At 36.0% G+C, this 11,260-nt stretch overlaps 1 protein-coding gene across 1 annotated transcript in view; it reads left to right on the top strand.

Moving 5' to 3' along the window:
* The first annotated feature begins 1,895 nt into the window (after positions 1–1,895).
* LOC145276747 (uncharacterized) overlaps positions 1,896–11,260 on the top strand; it is a 288,238-nt gene continuing 278,873 nt past the window's right edge. Inside the window, exon 1 of the mRNA XM_080127979.1 lies at positions 1,896–2,023. The gene's annotated coding sequence lies outside the window, so the exon portion shown is untranslated. The remainder of the gene's footprint in view (positions 2,024–11,260) is intronic.

The following is an 11,260-nucleotide window of genomic DNA, read 5'->3' as shown; positions in this document are numbered from 1 at the left end:
TATGTTCATTTGGTTGTTATAATACCATTTTTACCAGAATTACCTCCTCCTTATTTTTTTTTGAGGAGGGGGATGGATAATATAGTATTTGTTCTGTGGTCATGATACTACCCTTCCAGGCATTGTCTTCTCCTTTGTGGAGTAGGGTAGTATATTCGTTTGTCATACATCCTAGCAACAATATTTAATGAGAAAGAGCATATTTTATGCTAGTAATAAAAATGGAGCACATGATTTGTAGATTCTTCCATTAAAACGGGAACATCTAAGTTTTGTAAAATGGTAATTATAGATATTAGGCATCAATTAATAAATATTCTTCAAATTTCAGTTTCTTTGAGGTATTTTTAAGGGTTTTTAGGGGCATAGTATGGTCACAACCTCTCATTTGAAAAGTGAAATCTATCAGATTTGCATCGAATTTAAGTCAAACTCATTAGTAGGGCTATGACAAGAGAATATTCTTTTTATTATTTTGACTCTCAAGTACATATCCAGTGATATCTTATATGCTTTTATATAGTGTGATGTGGTTCTCGGTTGATTAACTGTGTCGGATATGTGTTAAAAAATCAAAACAATGAAAAGAATATGCTGTTGTCATAGCCATACTCATTAGACATTAATTAAACAAGATTCCATGAATTCCAATTTCTTAGTTTCCTTAATATTCAGGTTTAAATTTTAGACATTTTCTAAAACCAAAAATCATGTAAATAGGTTTTGATGAAAATTTGAATAAAGATCCTAAACATAGGTTTAGTATCATGATATATTGATTTGGTACTTGTACAGTTTAGTCAAGACATTAAAAAATGAAAATATCGAAAAAAGTTTAAATTGTGTGTATCCGTTATGGAACGAAGTTCTCCAAAAAAAAAAATTTCACTTAAATTCAAGTATTTTTTTTTTTTTTTTTTACAGCGGAAAAACACGTTTTTATGAGAGCGCGTTGAAGGCAGCCATCTTGGATTAAAAAAAAAATTTGTTTGAATTTTAGAAATGCCAAAGGGAGATAACTTCAGTTAAAGCGCTGACACCCCTCCCCATCTTTAATACTAGCCTTTCTTCCTAAAAATCGAACATTTTGCTCGGTATCATGACAAATTGTTTTTTTGCTGTATAAAAAAAACAAAAAAAAAACTACTTGATGAAATTAAGTGAAATTTTTTTCGGAGAACTTCGCTTCATAACGGATACATACAATTTAAACTTTTTTCGATATTTTCATTTTTTTAATGTCTTGACTAAACTGTACAAGTACCATTAATTTTAATCTTCTAAAGGGGACATAAAAAGTGGTGCAAAACTGTTCTGTTTTGAGGAATTCATTTTGCCTGCCTTGGAACGGGTATTCTTCTAGTCTAATAATAAAAACGGAACAAATGATTTCCATTAAAACGAAAACATCTTTCCCAAATGCTGGCGCCAACAGACGATACCATGTTTTTATTCTTCAAACGCTTTTCTATGTCTTCTTTTCGTCGTCTGCTACTGCTGTTACAAAAACGTGCGGTTAATGTTACTGTTAGTAGTATTAATAGTTAACGGTTCTACTTAATGTTAATATTAATAGCTGTACGTTGTGTAATATCTACTCTTTCTACTACTTTAGCGCTCACATGTGATGCCATCGGTGATTGAGGGTGAAGCTCTTCCTCTGCTTCAGCTTCAATTGTTAGTATATAAAACGTGACAGAGCTATAAAAAGAACCGGGAGACGGAAGGTGTGAGTGGGAGGTGATTGGCAACAAGAAACGGCAGATTATTGATACCACTAGTTTTGCCATTGTAATTATTCTGCTTGGATTTTTTTTAATGAAAACTATTTTTAAACGTTTGTAAAAAAAAAAAAAAAAAAAAAAAAGTGACAATATACCAAAACAAGTCATTGAAGTCTAAAGAGGGCATTGTGATAAAAGATTTATAGAAGAGACTCTAAAGATCTCTATAATGAAAGAGGTGGGATTTTACTACTAGTCAGGTGGACCAGGGCTATTTATACTGGACAAATACAAATAAAGTAAGTTCATTAGATCACATTTTATGTAAGTAATTTGTAAAATAATCACAGTGATGCAACCGAGGCTGGAGCTTGACAGACAGTGCAGGAGGACCTATTAGATTAGAAACTGTATTTTCTTTTTTTATTTGTTTTGGAGGGAGTCACTAATTATGTATGTTTTTTTTTTCTTTTGTGAGGATGTAGATGAACTGTGTCTTAGTCACTGTCACCTCCCAATGAAAATTAAAATCAATATTTTTTTTTTTTACAGAGGAGTTGCCACTTGTCAAGCTCAGTGATATATTTTTGGTGGGAATGAGGAAGAATTGAACTTTTTAAGGGGAAGGGATAGCAAGAACTTGTTCACATTGGACTTGAAGATGACCATATAGTCAGCTGGAAAGCAGGCCAGTGGAATAGAGTTCCACAGGTCGGCAGTTCTAGGAAAGAAGCCTTATTCACGGTTAGATTTGGGCACGGATAGAGAGTAGCAGAACTTGTTGGCAGTGGTTGTATTTTGGTGATTACTTTTTGCGAAAGTTTGACAGGAGGGGTGGGGGACCATTGAATGAAGCTCAGATGAGCACATCCTATAAAAATAATGGTAAAGCAGAGACAGGCTCACAATGTCTCTTCAGTGAGAAAGAGGTTGCAGGGAGGAGAAAAAGGCATTGCCGACCAGGTTTTGAAGCCAGTTTTGAACTCTTTCAAGGCAGGATAGGGTACTTTTGGGTAGATCCTCCCTAGATGTGGCAATAGTACTCCATTTTAGGGCATATTTGGCTCTTGTACATGTACATATAAAATTCAAGTCTTAAGCTTAAAAGGGTCTTAGGAAGTAATTGAAATTCAGGGAATCTTGCTTAATTGGTATCTAATGACTACAAATCGAATTTAATGTAAATCTGAAATATTTGAATTTTCAGGTCATATATTGTGTCTATATTAGGCTCCCTAAAAAAACCCTTTAAAATTCTTCAAATAAACTGAAATTTGGGGAATCTTTATTAATAGATGTCTTGTGACAATTGCTAAAATTTCACAAAAATTAGTGGTACTTGAATTCTCGCAAAAAACTTTCCTCTCTTTTTTCCCCTTTTGCATAGGATTAAATTAAACTAAATATAGCTCACATTACCCACTCGTACATGGCAGCTCTGTTCTAAAATTCATAAAGATTGGTTAATAAGTTTAGGCATGAATCCTATACATAAAAATATACAAATACTAGCAGACCGCCCAAATTGCTCGGTTGTAAAATACGCTTAAATATGATATTTTTTATTCATGCAGATTTCGTATTTATTATTATATTATATTAGACTCAATATATAGTAATGATTTAAAAAGTTTAAAAAAAAAAATGACTTGTATGTCACCATTGAGAATCGAAACCAAAACGTTTAGCTGAATATTTAGTTTTTCCTTTGATGTTGATGCCTGAGCTATGAAGACATGTTTGCTGCAAGGCTAAAGAGTAAAAACATGAGCCAATAGCTATTACGTTACGCATGCATATTCATAATGCCTTATTCAACCTTCACCTGGCAAATTCCGTTTTTTTAATTTTCACACTTTTGCACTGATTTTACATGGTTAAAACCCAAATATAAAGTTTTGCATCGGGTTCAAATATCCTATATATTAAGTTTTATGTCTGTAGAACAAAAACTGAGAGAGGAGTTTGGTAGGCAAAATTTTAAAGCAGATATATATCTATATATATATATATACGCATACATAAATATATATAGGAAAAAGGTTTGTGTTTACTATAACCTTTTTATGGAATATTATGTAAATATAAATCATATAAAATACCTGCATGAATATAATTACACGTAATAGTTAACTAAAAATGATCATCTCGTATGAAAACTGAAAAAAACTAATAGGGAATTACTTAAAATGAATGTTTAAAAGAATGTGCAAATTGGCTAGATCTTTTGCAGATGAATGCAATTCCATGACCCATATATAACAAAGTTGTATTTTCTTTTTAAAGAAACAGAAAAAAGGTTCGCCTTTTCTGTTATCAAAATGTAGTATCTGTTCTGGCAGATACTACGGCAGATACTACAATCAAAGACCATATGTGGGGCAACTCCACATATCAGACCATTGCCTTTGAGCAATCAGTTTTGGTCAATGTAGGTTTTCATACCAATTGTCACTATCCAGTTCCCTCTCGGGGGAGCTGGTCTCCCTCCCCTCACTCTCCACATTAAAAAACGGCCTTGTGCCTAATTTGCTCAGTGGGGAAGCAAATAAATAACTAAATAAATAGAAAAAAGGGTTTTTAATATGGATATCATTACACACACACAAAAAAAAGAAAAATTATAGGAGTATAGATAGATTAGACATGCTTAACTTTATATAAGAGAAATGTTAATGACTAGACTTGTAGCAGAAACAAATGGGACTCTTTTCTTCCTCGAATCAATGCCTCTCCCCTGTGCTATTCGGCCGCATCTTGACCAGTCAGGGGTACGGCGCATTGATACTTCCTATCCCCAAAGGAAATCGGCCATCATCCGGTTTGAAGAAGAACAACTCTTCCTTATGCTGGGAGACTCCAAACGGAACGGACCTCCTTTTCTTCTCTCTCTCCACCTCAGTGTTATCTCTACGGTATCGACGATTCCACTGGAATAACTACCGCGATAATACCAGGTGCCGGAGTCCAGCTTTCTACAAGGAAAATACCACATTCTCCTCAATAAACCTTTTCTGTGACCTTTTATGAAGTTGTTGCGTTTGTCATTTCAGAAGCTTGTATCGAATTATTTATTTTATTAGGGTGTGCCCTAAAAGCATTACAAATCCTAAAGACTTTTAATATGACACACCTATGGCACCCTCTCGTACTTCCTTAAAGGGGAAAAAGAATAAATCTTCATATAATAATATAATTAAAAGTAGATCTTATGATAAAATGTTTACATTTGTAAAAGCAACGAAGCCTTATTATAAGATGCAGTCAAAAGGTTACACTGAAGCATTACTAGCATTTAACTTCATCCATCATTCTACAACCTACGTTTCGGCATTGAATGACTCATAAGGGTTGATATGCTGTAAAACAAACGAACCAAACCAAAATAACTTTATAGGAATAGATAGATGTGGTGTACCACCACCACCACCATCTTCTTTTTTGCTTCTTCTGTTTAATGTCCACGCATATGCATTGGACAGCTTTAAGGGTATATAATTCTCTCCCATTGCAAGAACTGTGACACCAAGGTCAGAAAGTGAGATTGAGAAGTCAACGCACCCGGAGATGGACACTCTGACTTGCAAAATGTGCCTAGACAGACATGTCGGCATTCCCCTGTAAGGGTGCCTCAGTCAATTAGCAATAAACTAAACTCTTCTCAAAGAGAGAAGGCAAAGCCTAGGAGGGTGAACCTTCTAGAACTGCACAAAACTAATCTCTCACCGCAAAATCAACAGGGACCATATCATTACAGGAATGGTCTAATCTCTGTTGATTTTGGGGGCCGAGGATAAAAATCCCTATCGACTTCCAAACTAACCTATCACTCAATCAGCAAATCTATCAAAGTTAATAACTTTGGCGAGGAACAAAGTGTAGTATCTGTTCTGATACGAGGGGTGTGCAATAAGTAATGCCCCTGATCTACTTCCAGTTGTCTGATCGAGCTGAAATTTTGCATGTGCAATGATTTATATCTCTACGGATTATAAACTAATTGTGGTTTCTGTTTTTCAGGTGTTTGAACTGAGTAAGGTGTGAAATGGAGCCTGTTGAATGTCGAGCAGTGATCCAGTTTTTGTATTTGAAAGGACGCACACCACAGGAGACTTTTGATGAAATGAAAAAAAACTTATGGTGATAATGCCCCATCATATGACCTTGTAAAACGCTGGCATCGTGAATTCAAACATGGCTGGAAGTCTGTGGAAACAGCTCCCAAACCTGGTCATTCTGCCATTGATGAGGCATCTGTCTGTCAAGTTGAGGCTGCCATTTTGGAAGATTGGCACATTACTATTCGCCAAATAGCCCAAGATGTCAAGATTAGTACAGGGTCTGTGGAAACTATCATTCATGACCATTTGCATATGCATAAGGTGTCTGCCAGATGGATTCCTAGAGGTTGCTCACATCATTCCAGAAACGAGAACGCGTTGAGTGCTCGAGGATGAATTTAGAGATGTGCCAAGAAGATGAGTCAAAGTTTTTCAAAAAGACTGATTACACAGGATGAAACCTGAGTCCATCACTATGATCCAGGGATCAAAGCCCAGTCAATGCAGTGGAAGCACTTGGACTCACCACCTCCAAAGAAGGCAAGAGTGCAGCCCTCCGCTGGCAAGGTCATGCTCACAGTCTTTTGGGACCAGGACGGAGTAGTGATGACAGATTTCCTAGCCAAGGGTACCACAATTATAGGAGCCTATTATGCTTAACTTTTGAGGAAATTAAGGGAAACTTTCAAAATCAAGAGGTGGGGTAAGATCAGCAAAGGTACGCTCCTCCTGCAGGACAACGCTCTGGTCCACAACTCGCATGTCGCCAGATCAGAAGCACGGGCGTGTGGTTATGAAATCTTTCCTCATCCTCCCTACTCTCCTGATCTTGCACCCTCTGACTGCCACCTCTTCCCAGCCATGAAAAGAAAGACTAATAACTGTGCCAAGTTTCATTGCTCTACTGCTACACTTTGATTATTGTGTCATCAGTCAGGAGGAGTTCTTCTAAAGTAAGACAATATTTATTTTTGTTCCAATCGATAGTGCCCTTTTTTTTGGGTGGTGAGAGGAATCTGGGTTTTTCTACACATTAAAAACTAACCTTGCATCTAATTTTTCCATTGTGGGAGGCAAGTAAATAGGAATTTTAACCATTCTGAGTTCAGATCTTCCTTGACCTTTTTATGAAATTATTTGTTCTCTTTCATAGTTGACTGGCTTTCTTTTATATAAAAGAAAGCCAGTCAACTATGAAAAAGCATGGGTTACCTCCTTGCAAGAAATGGTCCAGTTGACCACCACAGAATTAATCTTTTTTTCTAATTTTCAGATATTATGCATCCGAGAGATCGCTCTTTCAGATGGTACCAGTTTTGGTCCAGTCCGCTGCGGCTGACAAAAGTTTTTAGTGGACATATGAACACACACACAAACAAAAAATAGCACTTAAAGTGATAGTTAGAATCTTAAAAAGATCTCTCGGTTGGAGTAACTAAACTAATGGGAGAATGTTTGGCATCCGGTAGAATGCCCCATCCCCGGCAAAAACAAAGTGATAAGAAAATTAAAACAAACACACAAACCGACGTTTGAGACTTATATAATAGAAGACAGTGGATAACCCTTGTACGGTCACTTGGATGATGAATCAGTATTAATCCCCCTCCCACCATAGGAAGATGTGACATAAGGTCGGAAGGTAGAGCTTGAAAAGCCAGTGAACAAGAAGTGTGTGCGCAAAAAATGCCTGAGCAGCCACATTACCGTTCAATGGTAGGGGCACCTCAGCTGATCAGTGATAAACTAAGTCTTTCTTGGAAAGAGATGATAAAGCCTGGGAGTGTGGACTTCCTAGAACTGAACAGAACGATACCTCAGCTTAACAGAAGCAATGTCATGATTAGAAAATTAAAACATAAGGAAAAAGAAAAGTCAAAGTCGATCAGAAACAGGTTAGAATAAAATGGAGATAAGAACTTTCGTGCTCTTTCAAAGTTTTCTAGTTGCTCTACCAAGGTTTGAGAATCTAATCTACCTTTTCGATTCATTTATAAACTAGCAGGGAAACCCTACGTTGGCCAGAATTGAATGATGATCAACGAATGTTTCACACTTTCATATTTTTATTGCCATCGAAATTGATGAAATCACCCATTTTCCAATTCAATCGATTGATCACCTACTCTAGTTTGGAACTCATCGCAGTATACGTGAGACGAAAACTACACATGCCTCCCCACAGTGACTTAGTCTATATTGCACTGTAGAGTACCTACTGTTGATTTTATAAATTTATTTTTTATATATAATGGCTTTAATTAAAGTTTAAAATGGAAAAGTCAAGTATCATGGTTAAATTGTGCTCTAAACAAGAACATTCATTTTAAACACTCTCCTGTTATATCAAAGAACCTACTGTTGATTTTATATGGCCAGCCTTATTGCTTTTACAGAGATAATGGCTGTAATTTAAGTTTAAAATGAAAAAGCCAAGTATCATAGTGCAATTGTGTTTTAAACAGAAACATTCATTCTGAAGGCACCCCTGTCATATCAAAGAACCTACTGTTAATTTTATATGCCTGACCTTTCTGATTGTATGGTAAATAAAGCTTCTGAAATGCACTTGTGATGTTTGGCTATTTAAGGTGTTCATTCTTTGATCGAATTATTTTGAGTATCGATTATTGATATTTATTGAAGATATTCTGATATAAAACATATCTAAGAACACTGCCAGACATGTAAAGTGCCTTCATATGAAATTTCATAAAAATTGGCCCAGCCATTTTCGAGTCTATAGAGACCAGACACGAACACAGACAAAGTTCCTTTTATATAATAGTATATGGATAGATAGATAGATAGATAGATAGACAGACAGAGATTATGAGTGAGATTAATTTAAATTTATTGCACATGGTGTTACCAATAATGCTCATCATCATCATCATCATCATCATCATCATCATCATCTCCTTCTTCAGTTTAACGTCCATTTTACATGCTGGTATGTGTTAGACAGCTTTAAGAAATTGACATCCAAACTAACCTATCACTAATCTTTACAGAATTGAATTGCATCCAACTCCTTTTCCATAAACTGAGCAGGGGGAACTTTCCAACGCTACAACTACTGGTCATCATTTTGATCTTGGTAATATTTAGTTTCAGACCTTTACTTTTTTTCTGAGTCTTTAAGTCATCCATTGTTTCACAGGCAATTATTAAACCATCAGCATGCTGCATTTCTTCTGGACATGTGGTCTCCCGCTTGCTCAAAATCAGCAACCCTAACGTTGTTTACTGTGGATTTCTTTTCTTTCATCTTCCTTCTTTTAGCTTTATCATTGTCTTTCACAGTGGTGACCAGCGAGCAGGTACATACAGATTCATAAGTGCCTAAAAAATAAAACAAATCTAAAGAAAACACATTCTGTGCATGTCAGTTGGGTTCTGGGTTCATGTGTGAAACTACCTTCAAAGTCCTAACGTCCACATCTTAGTTTTTCTGTCGAGGCCAAATTCATTGGTTGACGTCAGCTCATCTTGATCTTCCAAACCTCTCCCGATTTGGTCCAAGCTATGATCTGCCTTCAACTGAATCAAGCTTGCAACTGTCTCAATTGTTTCTAACCATCATAAACTGTTGCAAAATTCATTGCCATTCCTAAAAATTATAGTGAACTAACTTTAACCATATTGACCTTCTTTCTTTCAACCATTGCCCCACATTGACCAACAACCCCATTTGAGCTTCTTTTTGTTTTCCTTAGTGAACAACTTCCTATACATTGTCTCTCCACCAACCCTAATTTGTATGCCTTTGTTTACCTCCTTTTGGCAAACTTCTCTTTCTCTCCAACTTCCCAACATTTGGAGGGTGGGATGCTGATAGTATTACACAGAACTCTCTGGACAATGCTTCTAAGACACAAATTAAACATAACAGACTCAGTACATTACAGTAACATTAAAACTAATTGTGCAATTAATTCTAACACAACTAACAGTATTATTTGTATTCATCTGACTACTGTTCTCATCTTGAGTGTGATTTTCACGTTTTGGTCGATGTAACCTCCGACTTTCTTCAGGTTTATCTTATCGAACTTGGGATGTTTCTGTCGAATTTGGGAATTTGGATGGAATTTTGAGCAGAAGCCTCTATTTACTTCACAGGGGTAGCATGCTCTTGTTCGGTCAGCCATGGCTGGATCAAGGTCCTAAGTAATTTGCAATTGTATTTTCCAGTCGCCCACACTGAGGATTGAACCTTTAACCTTCAGGAAAATATCACTTTTTACAATTGATTTTTCCAAGTACTCTAACCACTGCGCCACAAGTCCTTGCGGTTGAAGGTTGGAGGTTACATCGACCGAAACGTTGTGAAAATCACACTCAAGATCAGAAAAAGAGTCCAATGAATCCAAATGATACAAATAATCAATCATCATCTCAAAAATTCAGAAATGTCACCTAACACTAACATAGGATTAGTCAATCCTTTGATGGGCTTTGTTTCTAAAGCAATAGTTCTTGACATATCAAAAGCTTTTGATAGGATCTGGCACAAAGGGTTGCCTTATTAACTTACTAGCTATGAAATATCCGCCAATGTCTTCACAGCTGTTGAACCTTTTTCTCTAACATATGAAAATAGTTGTTGATATGCAAACGTCTGTAACACATAGTATCAATGCTGGCATGCCCCAACTCTCTTCCAGATCTTCATTAAAAATCTTTTAAATTATATTCTGAGATCATTTGTTGGTATCTACGCAGATGACACAGCTGTCTATGGCAACATTTCAAAGAGCATTGGTTTCTCGCTGTGTCTATCTCTTCTGATCTGGCGCAATTATAGTCAGTTAATGTACTTCCTAACTTCTGGCATAGCTCTACTGGAAGTGGTTGCAAGGCAAATAAGTTCTTTTACTTGTATTGTTCTTCAGTATTTCTATTGCGAAGCGATTTATTGAAATAAAATATTAGAAAAGGGTAGTATGCTCTCATTCTGTCAGCCACAACAGGATACAGGTCCTATTCGCAATTGTATTTCTTGGTTGCCCAATCATGGCTGATAGAACGAGAGCATGCTCTCCTTGTGAAGTAAAAAAAGGGTTCTGTTTGAAATTCCATGTAGATTTCTGAGTTCAACAGAAACATTCCTGAGATCAACAAGATACACCTGAAGAAGGTCGGAGGTTACATCGACTGAAACTTGTGAAAATAACACTCAATTGAGAACAATAGTCTGAAGAATCCAAATAATATATATATCTATAATATAAAGCTGAATGTCTGTGTGTGTGTGTGGTAACGAATAGGTTCCTATATTGTTGACTATTTAAAAAAATGATTACATATAATAATAGAAGATGTATCTAGACACAGGAATGGGTATGTTTGATCTGGCAGAACGGTGGTTCATTAAAATTGTAGGATCTGCGTTCGCACCTGGTCCACAAAGTATGGAAAAAAAAAAATTAAAAAATTACAAAGTTAAAAAAAAATGTTTACAAGTGTTTT

This window comes from Euprymna scolopes, chromosome 5, assembly GCF_053919585.1.
Source record: "Euprymna scolopes isolate OS-2025 chromosome 5, ASM5391958v1, whole genome shotgun sequence".
Classification (NCBI taxonomy): Eukaryota; Metazoa; Mollusca; class Cephalopoda; order Sepiida; family Sepiolidae; genus Euprymna; species Euprymna scolopes.
Note: the sequence above shows the minus strand (reverse complement) of the source record. Positions and strands in the feature narration are given on the sequence as shown.